Here is a 27,813-nt window from a genome sequence, read left to right as displayed (position 1 = left end):
GTTGGATTTCACCTTTCTCTTTGTGAAAACAGAGAAATCAACTCAACCACCCACATGCTCGTGGTATAGTCATATGATGCTTTGAGGTATATCTTTTTTAAATTTCACCCATCGCCAGGGTTTAATATATAACACACCAATGTAAGGCTTTTAGTCGGCATTTTAAGGGTTTTAACCCATGTGTTTTTGGTGCCTTAGCATGTAGACCTTGCTTAAAACACTGATGATGCTCTCTTTAGAGCGAAAACGTTCTGTTTTATTAATGTGGCCCTTTATTGGGGTTTTCAAATAAATATACCTTTTACACAAAAGATCTTTTTCTTCTAATTTTTGTAATTAATGGTATACAGCCAGCTACAGGAAATTTTTCCTTGTGGATTTTAAACATATTTTCCTTATTTTAGGAATGTCATTAGGAACCTGTTTCCCTGTTATAGCAGAATTACTGGGAAATTTGGCATCATCGATTCGTTGAGTTGCTCGGCTAATCTTTTCTCTCTTGCGAGGATATAATAAAGATATGACAATATCCACATAAGAATTGGGTTTTAATTTTTGTATTATTTACAATTATTTACAATTTTATTATTTTCCGAAATTTATATAAGTTGCTGCTATTAACAGACGTATATTTATGTGTTAAAACGGCAGCAGGTATATGTTTTCAAAAACTGATAGGGTGTAAAGTATTTATTAAAATCAGCTAAGTATTTTCGGCATAGCAAAATGCCATCATCAGATCTTCGTCTTATATGTATAAAAACCTCAAAGAAGAGCAATGGTTGACAAACTACATATTAAATTAAAAATGGATGCAGCGCTAGGCCCCTGATCTTGAGTAAAAACCCTTAAAATTAATAAATACCACATCGATATATTACTAGACAATATGCCTACCGCATTGTAACAGCTGTTCACGTTACAATGTCATTTTCTGTTCTTATGTGCCCTCGACTTGCGCATATATTTGTATTATGCTAACTAACTCCTCTATAGTTTTAGAATTATAGTAATTATTCTAGAGTTCATTGATTGGTATTTCGCAATTCTTTTATTTAAATCATTCTTGATTATAAAACTGACTTCGTCTTTTGCTCTTTCGATTTCCTGTACCCCTGAGTAAAAGAACTTATAACCGTCGCCAGATCTCATATTTTCACTTCCCTTTTTCTTCGTTTCACTCAGGCCTAGAATGTCAATTCCGTATGCTTTCATTTCCTCTGTAAATTCGAATTCTTTACTATAAAATTTTATGATATTCCAAGTACTTTTTGTTCTTTTTCATTTCTATTGTCATATATACAGGTATCTTTGTAGTTTTTGGTGCCTGGGTTACAAGGTTTTCAAATTATATACTCCTCTTTCTACAGTTCTTATTGGTTTTGGTATGTGCTATATTTCGCTTCCTGGGGATCTTTCATTCGCTTTTTTATCCTTTGTTTTTTGTTCCCCTGCTCCGTTACCAGATTGAATATCCCTATTGTTATGTTTTTTATAGTCCAACTGTTCCAGGGTATATATTTCTCCGTCTATTTTTAGTACGTTATTGTTTAGGAACGCCCTGTAGCCTTATTCCTGATAGATACAAATATAAATATTTTTGCCCTCACTTGTATAAAAATCGTGTTTTGAAGACACATCTCCTCAATGCGAAGTGAAAGATAAACGTCTTTTTTGTGTAGAATTTCGCGGTGTAAGTTATTAAAAGAAAAACAAGTTTAAGAAGAGACAGAAAATGAGGCGAGACAACTTCTCATGACAGAGTCGACATTTTCCCGCAACCCCCAACCTCGACATGACGTAACTCACAATTATATACCTAAAAACTAATTAGAGCGTCACCGTACCTTCTAACTGAAAATGATTTTCCGCATACTTTCGCAACGCGCGAGACAGAGACAACACCAACGGAACGTCTCGCTGATAATGACAGCTCGTTAGAACGGCTCATTTTCGGGCAGTTACTTAAAACTGATTGCGGTAATAAATAAGCTCTGGGGGCGGCATTTTCTTGATAAATTGATGATTTCAATAAGGAATGGAGCCCCACTAGGTGAGCTGACATGCTGAGAATCATCCCCGTGGGGGTTATTTAACGCCGTTAAGGCAGCTGGGTTTAAAACAGAGTAGTTAGAAAAGCAACTGCAAAAACAAGTGTCCCCAAATCTCTGTTCAGAAATGCAGATACAAATAATAATTAGTGTAAAACTTGAAAATTAAATTAAATAGTGATAATAAAACAACCTTGACACAATTTACAAAATTGGTAACCTATTACAATAGATAATATAAATCTCATTTTTTATCCGAGCCCTAACCACTATATATTATTATTTATTATAATGTTTATTAATTTCACAGTACAAGAATTAAATACATACATTTTAATTTTATATTCTACGTTTTACATTATTACATTCTACTTTTTAATTTTACATGTTAATCCTGGAAAATAAAGAAACATTTACTCACTACCCGTTAAAACCTATTGGTCGAACACGGGGATAGTGTGTGACAATGTTTAGTTTTTGAATATAGTATGTGTATACTAAATGCCTACCTACAAACATTCTATTATCTTACATGTATTTATTTATTTTCTTTTATTTTTTTATATTTTACATAAAGAAACTGGGTAAATTTAACAAACCACTCTATTGCAAACATTCTTTTTTTATTTTTTTTTATTTTTTTTAAATTTTGTTCACTTGTTAAGTCAGATCAAATAATTTATGTACAATATTACGATCAAGGTTCTATACATACTTTTTGAATATAGATTTTACCATACTTAATGAATTAAGAGTATTAATATATAATATCTTGTATATGTTGGGCAAGTGATTAAATACTTTTTCAGCAAGATACATGGCAGATCTCTGTCCTATTGATTTTTTAATATTTCCCTATTGCACGTGTTGGTTGGTTTTAGTACGAGTCTCATATGTATATTGAGACCATCTAAAATAGTTCGCAGTTAATTGTTTTCCTCTAATAATATCTTTTACTACTTTTACTGCATAATTTAGTTAATTAATAATCTTATAGGTTCAAATATCAACAAAAAACAAAATATGCTTATTCTAAACAGTTCGTAACGAAACGAAGTTGTTTTGCACCGGATGGGAAAAATCACGGAAGTTGTCAGAACAGTTAAAAATCAAAAACTTGAATATTTTGGCCATGTTATGCGACACCCAGGGAGATAATATAGTATACTCCATTTTATAATATAAGGCAAGGTGAACGGAAGAAGCGGGCCAGGTCGAAAAACGTCATGGCTTAATACCTTGAGAGAATGGTTTAACAGATCCAGAAACCAGTTTCCAAACCAAAATAACTTTCATTAGAACGCTGGACTTAGCAGTTTCAAACTAGTAATTTGTATGCTTGAACGCCATCAAACAAATGCGCATGCTTCTGATAATTTCAAACCGTTTGGAACTGATGCTAGAACAAACCTATTATGATTTCCAATCCAAACTAGTATTTTGTGGTTCTAGCTGATGACAGGTTGTTCCATCTTACTGGAAAATATAACTCTCGCCTTTATTTAAGGGGGTAGGCGCAAAATCTTGGTCCAATGCTATCTATTTTTTATTATCTTCTCTCTTTTGCGCTTCTGTAACTTATTAAAATAATCATTACAGAAGTTTTTAGGGACTTTCAGCCCTCGGTAATAATAGGCCTGGATCCCGCGTATCAAAAAATAGTTGATTAATAGCAAGCTGAAAATTTGTTAATAGCTTAACGGTCTCTAGTGGGACAAACTTTGATGTACAATAACACTGGATCAGGGGAAGTTTTAATTGTGGAACAGGTTAAAAATTTGGAACGTCAGACTACGAGAACGTCCCTTGTATTTTGTCGGATAGAACTTCCAATTGATTTGTTACCCTTTCATTAAACTCTCATGCAAAAATCAGACTGGTATTTACCAACAACTGGGCATTTTAATAAGTCCGACCCGTAGAACATGTCAAATGACAGGAATTATGTTGGTGATCAATAGCAGTCTGATTTTTGCATGAGAGGTTAATGAAAGGGTAACAAATCAATTGGAAGTTCTGTCCGACAAAATACATGAGATCTTTTCGTAGTCTGACGTTCCAAATTTTTAACCCGTTCCACAATTAAAACTTCCCCTGTTCCAGTGTTCCCTTTCATCGTTTGTCCGACTAGGCACCGTTAAGCTATTAACAAATTTTCAGCTGGCCCCTAATCAACTTTTTTTTAGTACGCGGGATACAGGCCTATAATACAGTCTTTCATTCTGCGTTTAAATTTTTCAAAAATACTTATTAGTTTTCTTCGGAGTAGAAAAAAATAAATGCATTTAAAACACACTGACGCGAAATTTTGCGCCTACGCCCTTATATTGGCGAGCAATAAATGCGGGCAAATGATACAACGATAACCTGCTTGTTAATAGGTCTGGATCCCGCGTATGAAAAAAAGTTGATTAATAGCAAGCTGAAAATTTGTTAATAGCTTAAGGGTGTCTAGTTGGACAAACTTTGATATATGGGAACACTGGAACAGGGGATGTTTTAATTGTGGAACAGGTTAAAAATTTGGAACGGTCAGACCACGAAAACGGCACATGTATTTTGTCCGAAAGAACAGACTTAAACTCTCCGAACAGAGATTAAACTCTCATGCAAAAATCAGACTGCTCTTTATCACCAAATGGGCGTTTTAATGAGTGGAATATGTAGAATATGTCAAATGACAGGTGATAAATAGCAGTCTGATTTTTGCATGAGAGTTTAATCTCTGTTCGGAGAGTTTAAGTCTATTCTGTCGGACAAAATAAATGTGCCGTTTTCGTGGTGTGACCGTTCCAAATTTTTAACCTGTTCCACAATTAAAACTGCCCCTGTTCATTATTAACAAATTTTCAGCTTGCTATTAATCAACTTTTTTTTTCATACGCGGGATCCAGACCTATAAGTACATATAGATATGCGCGCCGTGTGTGCGCCGCGCGTTTGTGGCGCCGACGGAAGTTGGATACTAGTGCACCGTGTGCGCACCGTTTGTGCCATTTGTTCCATATACTTGAAAACACGTACTAATCTAACAAACGCGCAGCGCACACACGGCGAGAAGTACGCGACTCGCATATTTATATACTCTATCTAATTTACTTGCCGTTGCACGTCATCCGCGTCATAGCCCGAGACGTCACATGATACCAACACGAAATATTTAGGCGGTAGGTGTGTTCCTTTTTAGAATCACTTTGCCGAGTACGCTGGCGTTACAGCCACTAGGCATATTTTATTATATACGCGTAGAAATAATATTTAAAGATTTCCATTAATGTTAACTTAAAGAAATTCACAATAATATGTTTCATTTAATTTGTATAAATGGATTATAAAGCGTTTTTATGAAGCACATTTGTTCAGAATATACTGTAACTATAATCGAACGAAGGTGATGGCATAAATTGGTAACATTTATTTGACAGTTGCGGTGATGACACTTCATATTTGTTTATATTCTTTACTATAAGTATTTGTTTCATTATATTTACTGTTTTTATTATATACTTTAACGTAAGTGTATAACTTAATTCTTGTTTTCTATTTCTAAAGTTTTTATTTATTTACATTGAATATTAATTTGTTTTGCTGTATAATCCACTTCCCCAAAAATTGTGTGATGTATTTGATTTAAAATGAATTCAAGAATTTTTTGTAATTGGGCAACAATGTCAACTTAGATCTCTAACTAAGTAAATTAGACGTACTGTACGTACCTTTAAATACAACGAGATTAAATATCTCCAAATGATATATTTAGAAAAAAATACGGACGCATTAAAGAGATATCGCAAATGTTCCGGGGGGGGGGGGGGGGGGGGGGTTTAACGTTACTATGACAACTGACTTTTGGGATTAAAATGTAACCTAGAAATTAATGTTGAGGAATACTGAAATTGCTTTTTTATTGAAAAATGAATTTGGATATTGAATAGGTTGACGACATGCATTTTAATTTTAATGATTTAACCAACAATAAGTATAGACCAGTAAGGATCTGTTTGTAGGTGGATGTGAGAGATGGCATTCAGATTTTTGCGGATAAAGTTAGGTGATAACTTCGTTAATAATAATTGATTTATGCTCCTTCTCAAATATGCCCGGAACATTAATAAAAAAAATAAAATATTTAAAAAATTCAAAAAATTTCGTTTTTTATTCTACTTTTTTTGCTTATAACTTTAAAACAATTCATTTTGGAACAAAGTCGTATAGAAAAAAAAACAAAGATAATTAAATTTTCTATCAGATGCGATTGGTTAAGAATGTCTTAATTTATCACCCTTGCTGCAAAATAGCAATAAATATAAAATAGGGGGGCAAAACAAGCCTGTCCTTATTCAATTATTTTTCATCACTTAGGTTACACTTGGAACCTTCCTAATTCGCTTAGAAAATTTTTGTAATGTGCTAAAATCGTACACCAAATTTCATTAAAATTGACTTACTAGATTCTGAATAATAATTTTGCATAATAAACTTTTTTTAAAAAATTAAAATTTTTTAAAATCTTGCGCAACAAAAACTAGAACATACAAAGATTTGTCAATTTTTTTTACATATAAAGAAGCACTCCACCTATCTAATGCACTTTACAGAATTGAAATCGGATTGTTTAAGCAGCCTCAGCAATGTTTGAAAGTTATAAACAATTTTTTGGCTTATGAACAAATTAGTCCTGTGGCCAGAAGGGGGTGCTAAGGGCTCCTTTATTTAGATGGACTTACCCAAGATTTTTATGTATTTTTTGACCCGTGGAACACGATTTTTTTGGGTAGCAGTTGATCCGGATGTCGATAAGATTGTTATAAACAAAGAACTTCAGGAATTACATAAAATCGATTTTTCGCAAAATAAATTTTTTTGTATTTCTTGGGTAATTCTAATCAAAAAATGTTCTTACAAGTTTTTTCGCAGGATGCATAGTTTTCGAGATAAACGCAGTGGAACTTTCAAAAATTCGAAAAATTGCAATTTTTGAACGCGAATAACTTTTGATTAAAAAATAAAATAGCAATTCTGCTGACAGCATTTGAAAGTACAGTGACAGCAATTATACCGGTTTTAATTATTTGCATTGCTAAAAATTAATTGTTTTATTATTAAACAAAACTATTTGTTTATAAGCCAAATAATTGTTTATAAGTTTAAAACATTGCTGAGGCCCCTTAAATAATCCGATTTTAATTCTGTAAAGTGTATTAGATAGGCAGAGCACCTCTTTATATGTAAAATAGACAACTTCTAAATATTGTTCAGAAAGATTTTAAAACATTTGAACTTTTTTAAAAACATTTAGATTGCAAATTTATTATGCAAAATCTATTAAGTCGATTTTAATAAAATTTAGTACACGGTTTAAGTATGTTCCAGAGAATTTCCTAAGCGAATTACTCAAGTTCTAAGTGCCACCAAAGTGGTTAAAAACATTGAATAACAACAGGCGTATTTTGCTCCCTTATTTTGTATTTATTGCTATATTGCAGAAAAGGTAATACGTTAAGAGATTTTTGACCAGTCGTATGTCATACAAAATTAAATTATCTTTATTTTATTTCTGTACGACTTTGTTCCAAAACGAATCGTTTTAAAGTTATAAGCAAAGAAAGCAGAAAAAAATCGACGTTTTTCGAAATTTTTAAATATTTTAATTTTTTTATTAATGTTCCGGGCATATTTGAGAGGGAGCATAAGTCAATTATTATTACTGAAGGTGTCACCTATCTTTATCTGAAAAAATCCGAATGCCACCTTTCACATCCAAAAATAGACGTTTTTTCACAGATCCTTACTGGTCTAATATAAATAATCAGTATAAAAATATTATAAACTGTATGAATAACTAATATCCTAACCACAAAAAATAGTCTATTGTAGACAAAATAAGAACGCACGTGTTTCTCAACACAGGAAACAAGATGATTCACAGTTTTTAGTTTATAAAATTAATTTGTATTCTATAAATTATTACCCCAAATGTCAAATTAGCGTTAACGTTATTACCGTCCCTTATTTTAACCTAAATAGCGGAAGCGGAACATATTTGGTATTAGCGTAACATTCACTCTGCGCTTGCGTACTTGCCAAAATAGCGTATTCCTCTATTAGCGTGCGATAAAAATGCATTTACGATATATATCTAATGTATCTAGGACCTAGACGATATCTATTATCCTCGCTATTACTGGCTCTTGCTATTATTTTTAACCATATAAAATATATAATTTTGTTTAAACATTTGTAAAATAATTCCTTTTATATAAGAATCTATATTATGTTTTGTGTAGAAAGTTAACGTGTTTGTATCAAAATTTAGTGCTTCCATCAAAGTATTTTTATTATAACGTTTTGTAACATTACAATTATCTTTAAATTAATCATCTTCTAGAGTAGTACCCTGATTGTATGATTGTTTTATGTAAAAAAAATGTTTATAGTAAATACACAACTAAGAAATTTGAAGTTTGTGCCTTGAAAGAGGCCAATCAAAAACTTCCACCAGAACGTATCTATCTCGAAAGTTTGGAGAACAAATTTATAAAAGATGTTCCGAAATTATCCCAATAAAAAATGGTCAGTGGTCTGCATCGGATCTGTTAGGAAAAAAAGAAAAAAGTTATTTTTTAGAGTGGGTCGTTATATATCAATACATTTCCGGCTACTTGTAACAAACTTATTCGACCAGAAAAAAGAAAGGAAGCAAAAAACAAAAGCCCAACTTTGATTTCCTATTGTTTCCTGTTTGAAAATATCGAAGTAGTCCGAGAACTGAATAACTAATAAAACGGTAAAAAATAGCAACAGCCGAAAATTTAGGTAAACTGACAGACCAATTTCTTATTATGCAATAGTCTGTCTGAACTCTTGCTTAATGTTTTAAGGATTAATGAAAGTTTAATAAATGATATGTTTATACAGGGTTGTTCATTAATAATTGTAAATATTTTAACTGTAATTTGCTGTGCTCAAAATATTAGGGTTTAACCCAAATCAGCTAGTCCGAAAATGAATATGGCGTCTTGTAATTTTTTTTAAATACCTCCAGAAGACTATTTAGAAAAACGAAAACTATACTAAATTTACAATCAAGATGCAGTAGAAATAAACAAACCAGGGCGGGTTAAATGCTACTAGGGGCACTCTCAAATCATAATTTACAATGTATAAACTTTGGAAATCATGATTTGGGATTTACAATGTATATACATTGTAAATTATGATTCGGGAGTGCTCCAAGTAGCATTTAACGTGTCTTGGTTTGTTTATTTCTACTGCATCTTGATTGTAAATTTAGTATACTACGCCTCTTTATCTTCCAGAGGTAAATCGATTCCATAAATTTCGAATTTCTAGTACTGGTCATAGGCGTCCGTTTTGAGTATGACAACGGTTATTTTATCGCATTTTTTGTCTTTCATTTTGAAGCATTTTTCACACATATTTATTTATGAGATATTCTAGTACTAAAAGTTACTCTTACTGTAACCCAAAAAATTTTCTATGAAAAATTTTCAAATCGATTTTTCTAGAAAACGGTGTATTCTACCGACTTAATCAAGAGTAACTTTAAGCACTGGAATACCTCACAATTTAATAATCAAGTGTCAAAAATGCCTAAACGTTGAATACAAAAAAATTGTGGAATCAAATAAGCGTTGCTGTGCCCAAAACGGACGCCTATGACCGGTACTAGAAATTCGCAATTGATGGAATCGAATTATCTATAAGATAAATAGGTATGTAGGTATAGCAGTTTTCGTTTTTCTAAGTAAAAGTGGTCAAGAGGTATTTATTAAAAGAACTCTAGCTCCCTCAGGAAGTATTTTCGGACTAGGTGATTTGGGTTCAAACTTAATATTTTGAGTCCAGGAATCTACAGTTAAAATATTTCCAATTATTAATGAAACACCCTTTATAGTGTTCATTTATGAACATTAAAAAGAAAGAAAAACGAACTTTAAGCACTGGAATACCTCATAATTTAATAATCCAGTGTCAAAAATGCCTAAAAGTTGAATACAAAAAATTGTGGAATCAAATAAGCGTTGCTGTGCCCAAAACGGACGCCTATGACCGGTACTAGAAATTCGCAATTGATGGAATCGAATTATCTATAAGATAAATAGGTATGTAGGTATAGCAGTTTTCGTTTTTCTAAGTAAAAGTGGTCAAGAGGTATTTATTAAAAGAACTCTAGCTCCCTCAGGAAGCATTTTCGGACTAGGTGATTTGGGTTCAAACTTAATATTTTGAGTCCAGGAATCTACAGTTAAAATATTTCCAATTATTAATGAAACACCCTTTATAGTGTTCATTTATGAACATTAAAAAGAAAGAAAAACGAACTTTAAGCACTGGAATACCTCATAATTTAATAATCCAGTGTCAAAAATGCCTAAAAGTTGAATACAAAAAAATTGTGGAATCAAATAAGCGTTGCTGTGCCCAAAACGGACGCCTATGACCGGTACTAGAAATTCGCAATTGATGGAATCGAATTATCTATAAGATAAATAGGTATGTAGGTATAGCAGTTTTCGTTTTTCTAAGTAAAAGTGGTCAAGAGGTATTTATTAAAAGAACTCTAGCTCCCTCAGGAAGCATTTTCGGACTAGGTGATTTGGGTTCAAACTTAATATTTTGAGTCCAGGAATCTACAGTTAAAATATTTCCAATTATTAATGAAACACCCTTTATAGTGTCCATTTATGAACATTAAAAATAAAGAAAAACTACATATTTGTATAATCCATCATTGATCGAAAACAAATGCAAAATCTCTTTATGTAATCTTTTAAGTACCAGTGTATCTCACAAAATCAGTAAATACAGTGATGCTTATTTTAATTCATACTATAAAGTTTTCTAACACTAACAGTAAAACACGATAAATTTATAACATTTATTTCTCTTTCTATTCTAACACCTATTTCTTCGAGGTGTTTCTAGAATTCAGTGAAACTGGTTGTCGCAGTAACCAGTGGACTTCTACCAATAGCCTAGTCAATTCGATGAGGATCGTAGCAATGCTGGCGTAACATTACCCCCTCCTTAAGAGATGGATTTCTTCGTCTATTCGCACCCGTTCTCTTTCAATGTTAACCGATGTTTTTTCCTGAATATATTGTGGCCTTGTTTCGGTCAATAGGTTTTGGTAGTATTGTAACCATTATTCTTCTGATATATTTTGAAATGATAATTGTTCAGAACGCGTTGATCTAACTCTGTTAGTGAATCGCCATATGATTCCCTGCACCTTCTTCCCTCATTCTATGCATATATTTCCTGAAAATTTGTATCCCACATCTAATTTTTTAGATTTCATCTGATCACCATAAGTTATTGCTGTTTTGACTTTTTTTAATACTTCCTGCGCTGGCTTGTGTATACTTTCGGTTATGCTATTATTAACATTCTTCAAATTACATGTTTTCAGATCAATTCAAGTACCCAACTAAGCGTTTTGGTACAAGTACTTGGTGCTGTCACTTATACAGCATTAAGACCTTCCTGCTTACCCTGTTATCATTTATAGTTTCTTCCCCATAGTAACTGATTACTTTATCATTGTTTTTCTTACCTGTGTGGCTCTCGAAATCGCCTACAATTGTGATTTCTCTTGTGTTTCCAATGTTAGACAACACTCTTAATCCAATTTTTCAAAAACTTCATCCCTTGTGGTTACAGGCTCGTCACCTGATAGTGCGCATACTACAAGTAATGTTTTTCTGTGATAGGCTGCCAATCAGTAATTTTTCTCTTTAACTTCTTGTTAAATAACAGACAAACTCATCGTTTTCACGTTTATTCTTTGAAAATTCACTGAACAAGGAATATATTTTTTCCACCTACCTCTACCGAAAGTATACTTTTCCTGACCTGATTGTAGGGAGCAAAGTCGTATTTTTCCTCCCTAGGGAGCAACAGTACGTATGCCATTGATGAAATAACTTATTGACGCCCTATACAATATTCTATTATCTATTACGTAAGTATCTATACATTTTAACGTTTATTTATAGAGCACACTGTATTATGCAAAATGGTAAAAACAGTAAATTGTTATTTTGATTTAACAATGTTTACATTAATAATTTAACTTATATTTGACAGTTGACAGTTATACTGTACCTTCTTGTTAGTTTTAGTGCTCTAATAAATTTTGTTAGTTAGTTACATAAATAAATTATTTAAAAATGAAAAAAATACTTGTTATTTGAGGAAGGTGGAAAAATCATATGTTTAACATGGGAGTAGTGTGCCTTTTCATCCCTTGAATAATTACTGCCCCCCGCTACTCGTCGGGCAGTAAACTTCATTCTCGGGAGGAAAAGTAGCACTTTCCTCCCTTGTTATACAAATAGCTATTCCCATGATTTCTGATCGATTTCCTTTCCGTTTTGTTGCCATTGGTGACTGATATTATATCTATTTTTGGTTCATCAACTTCTAATATTATCTCTGTCATTTTTCCATGACTTCACTGTCTGTTCCATGTCAATCTGTCCGAATTTCCGAGGCATTGTCTAGATTTTTTGGTAACCTACCATATCTACTAATAATACTAAACGTAAAAACCGAACTAGATTGTACTTGTTCATTTTACACGGAAAGAAAGACAAATAATCGAATTTCAATATATCTATTTAAAGAAACATATTGATATCTTGTCCATTTTGGAGCATTTTACATATTAGATACCTTATATTAAATTTTATAACTTTTTAAGTATAGGGAAATCTTAAAAAACTTCATGAATAGTGTTTACAATGACCACATAATCTAAAATAAAAATTGGCTGAAAAAAAAAGGTATGAATATTGGGCTAAATTTTTTCGGTACTAAAGCAGATGCGCAGTAATACTGGCTATTACGAATATGACATTCATACAAAGTACATTGCAGGACAATGGATAAGAAAAACCCAAGGAAGAGATTCTGGAGAGAAATATAAAAAGCCTTAGCTTGGCAGAGGAAAACTGCGATTCAAAATCGTAAATCTTCAAATGTCAATCTTCCCATTATTAAACTCAGACTAAAGGCACATCAATTATATTAACACTTAAATGGAAAAACAGAGAAGCTTCAGATCCGATATCATTCTGTACAATGATTTTATGCATATCAAAACCATCCTGTTTAGGTATTTTGTTCAGGCTTCGCCGCCGGTATCAATTTTAGATTAGGTAATGGCGTATCCATCAAAATCAGAAATAAATTATTTCCAGAACTTTCCGACGGGAAAGACTACAGTCGAAGGAATCGAGCGACGAACAGCGAACAACAAAAGTCGAGAATACCCAGTTAATACTGCTAACACAAGTTATTTATCTTTTCGAATAACATCGTTTCTATTAGATAAAAGGTTATATACGTTTATGTTTTTTTTGTGGTATTTGTGGCCAGAATTTTTATGCAATTTCGAGATTGTTGTGTTTAGGTTTCATGATGATTTTAAACACTCGTCAGTCAAGTCTTTATTTTTAAGATTTATGGGATTTTAAATGGGATTTATTATCTAGAATGTTTGGGAAAGTATGAAGTATTTATTTAAATATTTTGCTTTCTTATTTTTCATATTGAACATATGGCTCTACTTAATAATGTAATACTGATTATCTGTTTATAACATATACAGACTGTTTAATTTTAAATTAGATATATAAAGATACATGTCATACATGGCAACACTGTTTCCCCGTTTCTTACACCTGATTGGCGCTGATTCATTCCAGTCAATCGTCATTCTTCGGCAACGGCGTAACCAGGATGATCCTAAGGGAGGGGGGGGGGGGGGTTACAACTACTGGTGGGTGTTTGGGAGGTATGGTGTTAAGCGTATAGAGCTCAAAGTACATCCCAATGATGAGGGAGGGGGTTATAACGCCCAAACCCCCTTGGTTACGCCTATGTTCTACAGCTTATTCTCATAAGCAATGTTACCGATTTTACCGCTTCCTTCAGTGGGGTATATTATTTAATCCAACACTAAACAGTCTGTATCGTCTTATTTTATATGCAATATTCTATATTTTTACGTAATGATCGAGTTTAGTTATACAGTGCGTCCATAAAATAACGCATAAATTCATTATTTCGTAAACCGGCGATATTAAGGAAAAATCCTGAAATAGGTCGATTTTTATTTTTAAACTCCGATTTTTAGGCATATAATATATCATACTAGTGACGTCATCCATCTGGACATGATGATGTAATCGATGATTTTTTTAAATGAGAATAGGGGTCATGTGATAGCTCATTTGAAAGGGTGTTCAATTCTCTATTCACTAATATAAACGTTAACATATTTATTTATGCAAGGTGTTCAAAAAAACATTTTTTTAATTAAAATAATTGAGACAAAAAGAAGAATGTATGTAATTTATTTAATTCAAAATACGTTTTACTGTTGTCAGAAAACAGGAAAAAATGTTTATTTGACAAATAAATATTGTTTTTCGCTTAAATTCAATGTTAAAGCTGCCACCCACCTGTCTCTTGGCAGTTTAAACATTTCGATTAAACGAAAATCAATGTTTATTTGTCAAATAAAATTTTTTTCTGTTTACTGACAGTAGTAAAATGCATTTTGAATTAAATAAATTACATATATTCTTCTTTTTGTCTCACTTATTTTAATTAAAAACATGTTTTTTGAACACCCTGTATAAATAATTATGTTACTGTTTATATTATTGGATAGAGAATTGAATACCCTTTCAAATGAGCTATCACATGACCCCTGTTCCTATTTAAAAAAATCATCGATTACGTCATCAGTCATCACGCCCAGATGGGTGACGTCACTAGTATGATAAATATGCCAAACAATCGTAATTTAAAAATAAAAATCGACCTGTTTCGGGATTTTTCCTTAAAGTCGCCGTTGTTAATTTCCTTAAAATAACGAGTTTATGCGTTACTTTATGGACGCACTGTATATACAATCTATTTTCATATTTTTAAATAAGTATATTGTTATTATTATATAGCAAATTGAACTGTTATGTAGTTAAATCCCCTTCGATGACATTGGCTGTTTCATAGATTGTTTTGATATTCAAAAAGGAAGGCACTTTCCCCTTAACAAAAGACACAAAAGCTTTCGTGGTACAAATATTAAATTTCTTGAAAGCGTATCTAACTAAGTCAGTACATTGCAAAGCGCATACACAATAAAATAGCGTTAATTTTAATTTATTGCTTACGAACATTCGCCAAAACCCTTTGGACCGCTGTGGGGGAAACAGTCTATCCCTCGGACAAGAGTACATCTTTTAAGTCAGTACGAAATAAGAACTAATCGCGTTAACTCAACGAATCAACCAACCGTCCGAGATGCGAGACATCCTCTTTGGTGTCCACAGTGTCCAGCAATTCGGCGCCGGTTAATCCAAGTTAGATGTCCTTGCTACTTTCAACAAAGGTAGGTGACATTCTCTTTAACAATAGATAACAATACATGTGAACAAAGCCAGATAATTTCTTTCATATTTAGCAACACACATATCTTTATTTTATTCAAACATACTTTTTATTTACTATGTCTATCTACATATTCCACTGCATTAATTATTTATTTAATTAACCAGCAAAAAGTCTTAGGAGGTGGTCTCCAATACACGCTGTACGCAGCCTACGGCGTCTATTGGATACCTCCGACTAAGTCAGTGGTCACTACAATTCACTCCGTAATTTGAATTTGTTTTAGAATTCTTCTTTTTCTTCTTCCGTCTTGTATGTAGGCTTTAAAGCTTGTTTCTTCTTCAATATTACTTACTTACTTACTTATCGTCTTCGTTTCCACTGGAACATAGGGCATCTACTGTCATTCTCCATTTTTGCCGATCTTGTGCTTTTTCTCTAACTTCTTTCCAGGTTAGGCCGACGTTTTCTGCTTATTTAATAATTGTTTTCTTCCATGTATTTATCGGCCTCCCCTGTTTCCGTTTTCCTGGAGGTTAGAATTCCAATGCTTGTTTTGTTATGTCTGTGTCTGGTTTCCGCAGAGTATGGCCCACCCATTTCCATCTTATCTTTCTTATTTCTTTATGTATTGGTTCTTGCTTCGTTTTTTTCCATAAGTCTGAGTTTGATATTCTGTTGGGCCAAAATATCCTTGGAATTTTTCGTAAGCATTTATTGATGAAGGATTGAATCTTTCCAGTGTTGTGTTTTGTTATTCTCTAAGTTTGTGATCCGTATAATAGTACTGCCTTTACATTGCTATTGAAAATTTTTACTTTGGTGTCCAGTTTTATTTCATTAGATTTCCATATATTATTTAACATATAATATAATATTCTTCTTCAATATTAGCCTCCTAAATTGTTTAAGTTATCGCACTATCTTTTTCTTGGTGTGCCAATACTTCTTCGTCCATTTGGTGACTTATCTCGTACTATTCGTACTATCCTATCCTCTGCCATTCTACTAATGTGTTCTTTCACTCCTGTTTCCGTTTTGTCACCCATCCATTTATGTCTTCTACATTGCATGATCTTCGTATGTTTTCGCTTCTCTCCCTCTTCAACAGGCTTTTCCTTGATATTCGTCCGAGTATTTTCATCTCTGTTTCTAGTAGTCGTCTCGTTTTAGATGTGTCAGGTCTTGTCTCCGCCGTGTATGTCAATATAAGTCTAATTGCTGCTTTATAGATTCTTGCTTTTGAGTCTTGTCTTAGGTGTTTGTTCTTCCAGATTGTGTCATTAAGACATCCCGCCGCTTTACTTGCTTTTAAGCTTTGTTGTCGTACTTCCTCTTCAACATCTCCGTAACTGGTTATATCTATTCCCAGATATAGGCTATTGATTATGTATTTTAGAAAGGAACTACAACGTTAACGGGGTTTTATTATTTCATATAGTCAATGGACCTTTAAATATGAAAAAACCGCGGAGTGCTGCCATTTACAGGGGTGCGTTTTTAAGAAAGGGGTGAATTAGTCCCTAGGCACAGGGCGAATTATCGTGAGTTCTATGCACGTTTGGTACAAACACGTCTACAGAAAAAATTTTCTAGGTTAAATTTACTATCGAAATATCACATTATAAAGTCAAAAATAATTTTCTTTACAAAATTATATTCAAAAGAAAGCAAGAAAAAAACACGAAAGGTAGCATTTTTGTTTCTTGCCCTATAACTTTTTTCAACGGGGATATAGGTATAGGCATTGCTTTACAGAAAAAAAAACTTCCAGCCTTCCTCTTTAAAATGACGTTTGGTGTAAGTCTGTATGATTTATAGTTTCCAAAATATGATTTTTCAAATTTCGCCACTCACAACAATTTTGGGCCATTTTCCTTGTTACTTCGCAAACATTGTTCTGTAACTTTTTTTTACGCAGCTTTAGGTATATGCAATATTACATTAAGTAGGAAGAAAAGTCAATTACCTTTAAAACGGTCTATCATAGAAGGCTGTATGGCTATTTTTAAGTAAGATATGGATTTTCAAAATTGTATACCTTTAATGATTTTTGATATATTTTACGATTATTTTTAAATTTCTCATTATAAATTTTTTATTGTGTTTTTAGGTATAAACATTGTGCAATAAAAGGAAAGCTTATTATCTTTACTTTAAAATAGTGTATTGCAATCACCTCTAGGTCTGTTTTTAAACAAGATATGCTTTTTCAAATTTTGACATATACACATGCAATAGGTCCCACTAAGTTGGAACCATATGAAAATTTTTTATTATTAACTTAATGAAAAAAATTATTCTTTATAAAATGCTCTGCATAGTCTAAAACCTAAGATGTAATCATCAGATATAAAATTTTATCAATAGTGTACGAGGTATGTTAAAAAATATGAATTTCGCTCAAGAGTAAAGTACCTTTATATTTCACAATATCGAAAAGTGTTATTAAGAAAAGTTATTTGGAATTAAAAATTATATTAGAATATGCAATTATATTCTTCTAATTGAAAAAAATAAAAAAAAAAATAAAATTTTTCTCAAATTACGGATACCCTTGGATATCTTGTTTAAAAATAGTCCTAGAGGTGATTTCAATACACCATTTTAAAGTAAAGAAAATAAGCTTTTTTTATTCCAGAATGTATATACCTAAATGTACAAGCAAAAAAGTCATAATGAGAAATTTAAAAGTAATCGTAAAAAATATCAAAAATCATTAAAAGTATAAAATCTTGAAAAAGCATAACTTGTTTAAAAATAGTCGTACGGCCTTACACAGTAGACGATTTTATAGGTAATTGACTTCTCTTTCTACTAGAAGTACTAGATGTACTACATATACCTAGAAAGGCGTAGAAAAAAGTTACAGAACAATGTTTGCGAAATAATAGGGAAAATGGCTCAAAAATTCTGTGAGCGGCATATTTTTAAAACTCATATTTTGGAAACTATAAATCATACATACTTACACCAAACGCCATTTTAAAGAGGAAGGATGGAAGTTTTTTTCTGTGAAGCAATGCCTATACCTATATCCCCGTCGAAAAAAGTTATAGGGTAAGAAACAAAAATGCTACCTTTCGTGTTTTTTTCTTGCTTTTCTTTTGAATATAATTTTGTAAAGAAAATTATTCTTGACTTTAAAATGTGATATTTCGATAGTAAATTTAACCTGGAAAATTATTCCTGTAGACGTGTTTGTACCAAACGTGCATAGAACTCACCCTAATTCGCCCTGTGCCTAGGGACTAATTCACCCCTTTCTCAAAAAGGCACCCATTTAAATGGTAGCACTCCGCGGTTTTTTTAAATATAGAGGTCCATTGACCATATGAGACAATAAAATCTCGTTAACGTTGTAGTTCCTTTTAGCTCTCTTATTTTGAACATAATCAATAGCCTAATATATTATATTCCCAGATTTTCCCATCAATTTCGATTTTACATCGTAGTGGGTATTTAGATGTTGTCACACATTTGGCTTTTTCTGCTGGTATTATCATATTGTATTTCTTGGCTGTTGTATTGAAGATAATGTGTGTTAATCTTTCGAGATCGTCTTCTATCTCGGCGATTAATGCGGCGTCGTCTGCATAACATAATATTTGGATTTCTTTGTTCCTCATTATGTTACCATGACCTTTACGTACTGCTTCTATTATTTCATCCATTATTATATTAAAGAGCAGTGGGCTTAATGTTTTAGAATTACTCTTTTTAAATATTTTCGGTTATTAGATAGTTTTTGGCCTTCAAAGTTTATTAAAAGTAACGAAAATGAAAAATTTTCCTACTTCGTGACTCTGTACGCAGCCTATAGCCTCTATTGGAGACCACCGGTTTAGAGTTGAACATACAACAACAGTCACATACAACTCGATATTCTAATTCTAAAACCACCATCCCCAGATTTTTTCAACTATAAGCATGCTGCTGTCTACAAGATCGAGGCCAAATACGTCAACCATCAAATTTGGAAAACATAACCTACTAACAACAAATTGCTGGTTATACAGTTTCTCACAAATTTTTTTAAATAATCTGTTTTGAAAAATATTTCCGGAGTGGAAATACAAGCATCAAATATTATTTAGTACAATTGTGGTCCAATATTATCATAACATTTAAATTATATATCTTGCTAAACTTATTTAATTATTATTGTTAACAAACACACTCTACTAATAAAAAAAACGACTAAAATCCTTTATAAAAGGTATATATTTAAAAATCCCTAAAAAAGGCTACATCACAGAACTACTTTTTGATTGGATATCCAATCATCATCAGTGCTTACCTAAAATGAATATAACCTGATAAGATAATGCAAAGTTTTTAAAATTTTGAGTACGGCTTTAAGAAAAGTTCTAGGTTATACTCACGTGATCTAACATGCTAACCACCAAAATACAATATTATAAAAATATATGGGTAACAACCCTTTAAAAGTGATCCGTCAAGGAAACATAGATGAAATATGTGAACTTAAACATGGATGTTCAAAATATTCCATGTTATATGCTCTAGGTACCATCTGAGCTCTAAATCGACTGTTGACTGTATGGTCTCAAGTGACGATGATATGGGGATTCTTGAACGATGGCATGACAGAAGTGACAGTCCCACAGGAAGTTAAAAAATTAACCTGTCAGTTTTGAAGACTATGGTGTAAAGCTCGTTAAATTAAGAAAAGTAACAACAATCACTCCACTGTGATAAATATAATCAATTAAAATAAAATAAACTAGATGTTGTCGTTATAAAAATGTATTCGCGTAATGTTAATAATAATTAGATACATGACCTAGTTTTCTTGTAGTAATATGTCGTTTTGATATTTCATTGTTTATCTCTGTCTTTCTTACATTGGGTGGATAGTTTAGTTGTTGGCGGAAACCAAACAAACTTAATTCTCAGTTTTAGTCAAAAAAGAGGACTAGGAGTCATAGGGTTTAAATATTTTCATTTGTGGGTGAGCGTTAATTCCCCTACCACAAAACATGCAGCATATAAAATAGGCTATTGATAATGTTCAAAATAAGAGAGCTAAAAGGAACTACAACGTTAAGGGGATTTTATTGTCTCATATGGTCAATGGATCTCTAAATTTGAAAAAACCGCTGAGTGCTACCATTTAAATGGGTGCGTTTTTGAGAAAGGGGTGAATTAGTCCCTAGGCACAGGGTGCATTAGGGTAAGTTCTATGCAATTTTGGTACAAATATGTCTACAGAAAAATTGTTCCAGATTAAATTTACTATTGAAACGTCACCTCTTAAAGTGAAAAATATTTTATTTTACAAAAATATATTCAAAAGAAAAGTAAGGAAAAAACACGAAAGGCAGCAATTTTGTTTTTTGCCCCATAACTTTTTTCCACGGGGATATAGGTATAGGCATTACTTTAGTGAAAAATAACTTCTATTCTTCCTCTTTAAAATAAAGCTTAGTAAAAGTCTCTGGGATTTATAGTTTCTGAAATAGGATTTTTCAAAGTTCGCCGCTCACATCATTTTTGAGACATTTTCCCCATTATTTCGGAAACATTGTTCTGTAACTTTTTTCTACGCATTTCTAGGTATATGCAATGGTACATTTAGTAGAAAGAGAAGTCAATTATCTTTAAAATGGTCTATTGTATAAGGTTACATGACTCTTATAAGCAAGCTATGCTTTTTCAAGGTTTTATACTTTTAAAAATTTTTGATATTTTTAATGATTATTTTTTAAATTTCTCATTGTGAATATTTTCCTTGTAAATTTTGGTATGTACATTGTAAAGCTTGTTTTCTTTGCTTTAAAATGGTGTATTGCAAAAAATTCTAGGACTATTTTAAACAAGATCTTCGTAGGATATCCAAGGGTATCCGTAATTAGAGAAAAATTTTTAATTTTTTTAATTTTTTTTAATTAGAAGAATGTAATTGCATATTATAACATAATTTTTAATTCCAAATAACTTTTCTCAATAACACTTTTCGATATTGTGAAATATAAAGGTACTTTACTCTTGAGCGAAATTCATATTTTTTAATATACCTCGTACTCTATTGAAACAATTTTATATCTGATGATTGCATCTTAGGTTTTATACTATGCAAAGTATTTTATAAACAATATTTTTTTTTATAAAGTTACTAATAAAAAAGTTTTCCATGTGGTTTCAACTTAGTAGGACTCCTTGCATGTGTATATGTCACATTTTGAAAAAGCATATCTTGTTTAAAAATAGTCCTAGAATGTTTTACGATACACCATTTTAAAGTAAAGAAAATAAGCTTTCTTTTTTATTGTACAATGTATATACCTAAATATACCATAAAAACGTTATAATAAGAAATTTAGAAATAATCGTAAAATATATCAAAAATCATTAAAAGTATAAAACTTTGAACAACCATATCTTGCTTAAAAGTAGCCATACATACTTCTATAGGAGATCATTTTAAGGGTAATTAACTTTTCTTCGTATTAAATGTAACAATGCATATACCTAAAGCTACGTAGAACAAAGTTACAGAACAATGTTTGAGAAGTAACAAGCAAAATGGGCCAAAATCGCTGTGAGTGGCAAACTTTGAAAAATCATATTTTGGAAAATATAAATCATAGAGACTTTTACAAAACGCCATTTTAAAGAGAAAGGATGAAATATTTTTTTTCGTAAAGCAATGCCTATATCCACATCCCCGTGGAAAAAATTTATGGGGCAAAAAACAAAATTGCTATCATTTGTGTTTCTTTCTTGCTTTTCTTTTGAATATATTTTTGTAAAAAAAAGTATTTTTGACTTTAAAAGGTGATGCCTCGATAGTAAATTTAGCCTGGAACAATTTTCCTGTAGACATGTTTGTACCAACAGTGTATAGAACTCACCCTAATTCGCCCTGTGCCTAGGGACTAATTCACCCCATTCTCAAAAACGCACCCCTTTAAATAGTAGCACTCCACGGGTTTTTATTATTTAGAGGTCCATTGACCATATGAAACAATAAAACCCCGTTAACGTTGTAGTTCCTTTCCAAAATACATAATCAATAGCCTAAAACTATGATTCAAGATTTCAAGAAAAATCTCATTGTAAGAAAAAAAATCTTATTTAAGCTATCAAATTAGGGAGAGATTTTGAGATATGAATATCAAAAACAAAATAATTGTCACATTGTCGGTTTTGGCCACTCCTTCATGGAATCGACTATTTTATTCACGACCACGCCTTCATTCCTGACTATATGATCCAGATAATTTTACTTTGAAATAGCTGACACATCTTGAGGATTAACATTAATTGGGTAGCTTTAAGTCAATTAAATCTTCCAAATTTTACAGGTAGTCTTCGAAATTTTATTGTTGTCCAAGACGATTAAGTCGTCTAAATACACTGGGTACGTTTTCCAAGATACCTTTCTAACAAGCCAGTTCCTGTAGTAAAGTCTGTCTTCTTTTTACCTACTGGCTCCCTTACTACCTGCCAATATCCAGACATCAAATCCAAAGTAGAAAACAATTTACTTCCAGCCAACGTATCTAGCGTGTCGTCGATTCAAGGCAGGAGATAACTACTATCTTTATTGGCAATGTTGTTCAACACACGGTAGTTCACACAGAACCTCGTTGCTCCATTTTTCTTCTTGTCCAGGACCACCGAAGATACCTTTGGGCTAGTATAAGATTCTATAACCCGGTCTTTTTGCATTTTTCTAACCCTTGCAGCTTCCTATCTCTTCTTCCTGATAATCGTCGAGCTGTTTGACGAATTGGCTTGGCATTACCAATATCGATTTTATATTTGACAACGGTAGTTCTTCCTGTTTTTCCTTCTTTCAGTACGAAGGTGTCACGATACCGCTAAAGAAATTTGTTTAATTTCTTTTTCTCCGCCTGATTTAGAGACTGGCAAGCCACTGCAATTATTTGGTCGGATTTGTCGTTGGAATTGACGTATTTTGTCGTCTGACCACTTATGGACGGCAGTGGTACACAGGTTTTTACTTTTTTCTATTTCTCCATGGTCACTGAATAATCTGTGATATTAACAAATCTTACACAAATTTATTTAGCATAAGTTACCAACTCCTTTTCAATTACAATTCCTCCGCTAACCTCTTTGCCATGGTTCCAAGGTTCCATCGTAACACGTGTTCCGTCTTCCACAATTCCCTTCAGTCGCGTAATTGTGATTGTTGCACTTCTCGCATCCACAACCGTATCTTCATTGACGGCTGCTTGTTCAGTGCTGTCATCATGTGAATGAGTAAATACTCCCTCGTTAGCAACCTTAATTACCTTATTCTTAAAATCTAATTGAAATCCGTGTAAGTTCATTAGGTGCGTCCATTCTTAATAGGCATGGCATCGTCTTCGATGTCAGCAATTTTGACAGTATGGACGAACCTCTCTGCCTCTTTGGATCTGAATTTATCCATGGATGTCGACATGTTCTTCCCTGGCAGTCTGCAGTTGCAACCTCGTTGGTAGAAGTTTCTTATGTCTTTTCGCTCCGGTATTTACCAACAATGTATACTTTTAACCATTTATTTCTCCATATGCGTATACACTATCTTACATTTCAAAGAATCTGTTAGTATATGATGCTCTTTGGAAATGTTCTGGGTCAAAGCTACCCCTCTAAGGTCTCCCGTTCTAATTTTTTCTTCTGGCGAGTTTCCTGTTTTGTTTTGTCAATAGGGTGCTTACTTGGACTTCGTACGTGCTCCTTTTTACAATAATTACAGCAAGTTTGTGGTCTTCGTTTTCACGGATGTATTTCCTTTCATCAGAATAACAATATGGTCAAGTTTGTCTTCTTCCTCTTTACAGTCCTAATTTTCACATCCAGACATTTACCAGCGTCTTGTTAGGAGGTAATCGCGGTATTCTCTGCATTTAATGACCACGAGGACCAGCCAACTTTTCCATCATGTCTACGGAACCTGTTGGATAAGCATGTTGTACTAACGTGGTTATATCTACCTCATATTCTTAAGGAACCTTATCTCGCTTTGGTTTCATATTTGAATTGTGACTGGTAGACATGCTCCAAGTATTCGTGACTATATCACATGTCGCCCTAACCAACTTAAATTAGTTATATACATCATTTGAAATGAAAATATAAAGTAAGAATTGACGTTCTATTCACTTAATATAAATTTTTAAGTAGGATTTTTCTCAATGTTATTTCATTATTTTTTTTTTAGTTTTCTTAGTCTCAAATTCCAATAGAAACTAAAACATCAATTTAGAATCGTTCCATTTATTTGATATCAGTTACGTATAGCTCTCGATAATTATTCACATTTAACTAAGAAAATACTCCAGATATTTTTCTGTACGAGAAAACTTTAAAGTGGAATTGACTCTCAGCCGGTCTTACTCCGTGAGTATATTCCAACTTTCTAGGCGTAAACGTTTACAAATTGTAGTAACAAGACAAATACAATTTATTGCGTGATGTTCACTTGTTTTATTGGACTTGTTCCTAGGACAATGTTTAAGTTAAAAGTTTGAAAATAAAAAAGCGGAGAAGTTGACTTAATGTATGTGGAGAATTTTTCATGTTTTGCCCGAGGCGGTATTTCGGTTTCGGGAAAAAATATGGAAAACTCCTAAGGGAAACGAAAGTGTTTTTGTAGGTTTTCCGGAAAATTTTCATGAAAAAAGTTAGATGGATGGTCGAAATAAGTAAGATTTGTTACGTGGGTATTAAGTTATTTATGGAAGTTGGAAAAAGGTATTTGTATATTATTAAAAATATGTGGATACAAACGTCCGTTATAATTAAGGAAAAATGTATTGTTTTATATTTTATGAGAAGAATTTTAGGTGTGGAGGAAGTATGTGTATCGTATAACGAATAGTCTTTGTCGATCAATTAACGACGTTGTTGTTTCAATGAATAGTGTTCGTTGACTCAGTGAACAGTGTTCGTAATATCAATAAACTTAATACATTGGATCAACTAACGAAAATAATGAATTGATGAACAACGCTTTGTTGTTCCAATAAAACCAAGAATTGGACAAATTTTAAGAATTGCTTTTGTTGTCTGAATTAACATTTTTATTAAGATTACGCACCTTTTTCGTTGAGTGTGATCGACCATAGAAAGTTGGAGAGTTAATGTAGAACAATAAAACTCCAACTAACTATGGGAGCCGATCGTTAACGCTTCGCCTACTTTAGTATAAAACAAACTTTACAAAAAAAATTATATTTATGAGACTGTCGATTGCCTGCTTCTGATGTGGAGAATGAAGTTGGACGTTGTTGGCTCCAGATGATGTGGGTAGGCCTTACTTACTACGTGTAAGTTTAGTTTCACGTGGTGGACAACCATACTCGCCGATGTAGAAAGATCACTTACGAGAAGAAGGAACAAAAATTATTTATTTAATCAAAAAAAAAAAAAGAATAATAAATTGCGTATTAGAGACATAAATATTTTCAAAGATCCCTTGCGATATCTTCCAAAATTAAAATTATAATAATCTAGGATCCGAATATGAGTCGATCTGTCCCATCTGCTTGCCGGATGAAACATTGCTTTTATTAAATTCGATACATAGGCAAATATTTCTGGCATGGATTGCCTATCAAAATCGTGTCATAGCTATCCTTAAGGGGGGCCGTAAGGGTTTTTTGAAAATATGGTGCACATTTTTTTGAAAGTATGGTAGAATTATTTTATTTTTAAATTAAATACGCATATTCAGTACAATTCATAGATTATTCCAGAAAAAATTCAAAGACAAATATTGAAAAATAAGCCAACAGTGGCAAATTTTTGAAGACACCTCAAAATATAATGAATTTTGCGGTGGACATCAGAATTCATCATTAGCTCATGGTAAAAAAAAATCAAAAATATTTTATTAGCTTATAAGTTTTTCGAGGTAACACTATCGAGTATTTTTAGTTTTATCAAATTTTGACTTTTTGGTATCACTTAGAAGTCAAAACAACGATTTTTTTTTGCAAAAAATGGTCAAAACAACATATTTTTTATTGTTAAACAAAAAACAAGCATAAAACAAAAAATATCTCGACAGCATTACCTGAAGGAATGTCTATAGAAAATATATAAAAAATTACAGATGGGTCCAAAATATTGAACATTGTTATTATGAAAAGTTGTGAAGAATTAAAAACGGTGTTTCAATATGCAATTACATCCTTCTAGTTGAAATATTGTGAATTATAAAGGTACTTTACTTTGAGCGAAATTCATATTTTTGACATACCTCGTATAAAATTAATAAAATATGGTATCTGATGGTTGCATAGTTATCCTATGTGAAATAAATAAAAATGATGTTAGGTATCCATAATTTGAGAAAAATTGGAGATTTTTTTTCCCAATTTGCGTATTTAATCATAATTTTTAATTCCACAACTTTTCTTAATAAGAATTTTTGATATTGAGAAAAGTAAAGAGACTTAAGTCTTGAGCGAAATTCATATTTTTTAACATATCTCGTATAATACTTTTGATGGGAAATAAGCCACAATTTTACTAAAAAAAGATTCTATTAACGTTTCGACGCCCAAATTGTGTGTCGTTGTCAAAATACAAAAAAAATATTAATGAATTAAACAAAAATGTTGTTGCTTAGTAAACATTATACAAAAATTAAACATTTTTGTTTATTTCATTCATATTTTTTGTATTTTGACAACGACACCCGATTTGGTCGTCGAAACGTTAATAAAATAATTTTTTTAGTAAAATTGTGGCTTATTTCCCATCAAAACTAGTTAATTGCAAAAATGCCACAAGATAATAGCTTCGGAACAATTGTATAATACTGATAAAATTTAATATCTGATGGTTGATCTTGGTTTTGGACCATGCAGAACTTTTTATGAAGAATAGCTTTTTTCGTAACATTAATAATAAAAAAGTTTCCCACATGTTTCCAACGTAAGTAGACACGTTGTATAAGGGGAGCATATTTTGAAAAGAGCACTTGAAGGATGGGAAAAGGGCATCTCAATAAATGGTCATGAAATAGACAACCTACTTTTCGCAGATGACACAGCCCTTCTTGCAAATAGTCAAGAACAGCTGATTGATCCTATACGACTGGTCGAAAACAAAAGTAAAATATTTGTACTGCAATTAAACATATCAAAGACAAAGATCATGATAGTGGATAGACTACATAACCGTTATCTATACATAATAAACCACAATTGACCGGTTTGAGGTTTTGAGCTCATTCTTATGTCTAGGATCATTGATCACAAACGCAGGGTCACTACAGGAAGAAATAAAACGTAGATGTGATCCAGCAAAAGTTCCACAGCAAAAATGACCACAATATGGAAGG

This window comes from Diabrotica virgifera, chromosome 2 (genome assembly GCF_917563875.1).
Source record: "Diabrotica virgifera virgifera chromosome 2, PGI_DIABVI_V3a".
In the NCBI taxonomy this organism is placed as follows: domain Eukaryota; kingdom Metazoa; phylum Arthropoda; class Insecta; order Coleoptera; family Chrysomelidae; genus Diabrotica; species Diabrotica virgifera.
The sequence above is the reverse complement of the archived record's forward strand: the minus strand, read 5'-3'. Positions refer to the sequence as shown.